Below are 1,732 nucleotides of genomic sequence, written 5' to 3' on the forward strand. Positions count from 1 at the left end.
GTGAGATTAGTTACATTTCATTACATAAATTAAGCACCAACCTCTGTGTTTTCTGTAGAACTGCAAATAGAAGCACCTTGTCAGCTAGAGTGCAAATAGGATGGCATTAATGAACAGGAAGAAATTCGGAATTTTCCCCACCATCCATGTCCATGTGATCACTAACATAAGCGTGCCAAGGCTGAGGCTGTGGTTGTCAAGAAAACTGTTCAGTGGAAGCATGTTTAGCTGACCAGAATACAGGATCATGATTATTACACAAGTGATCAACATAAACCATGATTGGCTTGTAATAACAAGCTGCAGCAGTGTGCAAAAAAACCCCAAAACAATGCAACCAATTGCTTAAAGGGGCAACTTGCAATATTTTTAGCTTAAAATATTCAAACATTTACACACATTTTCATCAGCTTGAAGAATCCAAAGAGATAATGGTTTTAATGTTAAACATATCAATGTATGTCAATCTGTTGGAAACATACAACAACTATATGGACACAACTACTGAGATACATCTGACCTATAGCTTGTAGGAGTAATTGTAGCATTACTTGTCATGATAAATTAGTATTTCTAAGGTGTATCTTTCTTCCTGAGTGGGCGATGAAAAAAACAGATGGTTACTTTTTTCTTTTTTAATATTTCCTATGCTGTTTTTACCAGATTTTAATTTATCTTTTTTTTTTTTTATGATGTATTTTGTTGCTCTTAGCCCACTTCATACCTGGTGTTTTCACTGTTTTTACTTATTATTTCCTTGTTTTATGATTCGTGTGGGCACTTTGGCCTGCTGTAAAGTTCTTATAGTACTTTATAAATAAAGTTGGTGTGATATGGTATGGTACTTTTGGTTTAAAATGATAATTTATTTTCAGAACATAACAAATATTTCAGAAATCTAGAGGCAAAGCATACACGTTAATATAAACAACAAATTACCCTTAAAGATGAAATAAAACACATATTTATGAGAATATAAAATGGCATAATATCACTTGTCATTATTGTTTTTTAACCCATCTGCCTTGTTAGAAAGGAAACCCTTAATTCAGTGTGTCTCAATACTTTTGTCCATATAGTATATCTACTGATGCTAAGCAGTTAAGCCTTGTACTATCTGCCATAATACAACAATGTATCCTCAAGTGGTGTAGAGAATCACTGCAGTGGTCTGCAGTCTGCTGGCAGTCTATCATGAGAATTAGTCGTGGTAGTGCTGCCCAAAAGGTACGTTCTAGACTCTTGTTAATCATGTGAAGGGACAGTAAATTTAATGATGGCTGAAGCTCTTGCCAAATGACTGTTATCACCAGCACCACCACCTGCTCCTGGCAACATTTGGTGCAAAAGAGGCGTTAGAAGCAAAACAATAATTAATATTGGTGTTCCTTTCCACCACTGGCGACAGCTCTTGGCAAGTAAAGAAATGAAGTTTGATGCTGAACTTGCAATGTCTCTCCTAGACTAGTGAGTTTGCTTCATAGCAATAGTGTAATCTATTTTAAGTGTTGCCTCTCAGCAACATGTTCTGACTGAATTTACGTTGAGTCTTGCAGTATGTACTATATAAATTTGGGCGTTTTATTGTGAAAGGTAAGAACAGATGGAGTGTATTAAACACCCTGGGGTTTAGAAGGTGTATGGCAATAAAATCATACTGTCCAGGTTCAGGGTATGAAGCCTCTGAGTTATTATTTTATAACTTTCAGGAGCAATTCATAACCTTTGGGTA

The sequence above is a fragment of the Sphaeramia orbicularis genome, chromosome 3 (assembly GCF_902148855.1).
Source record: "Sphaeramia orbicularis chromosome 3, fSphaOr1.1, whole genome shotgun sequence".
Lineage (NCBI taxonomy): Eukaryota > Metazoa > Chordata > Actinopteri > Kurtiformes > Apogonidae > Sphaeramia > Sphaeramia orbicularis.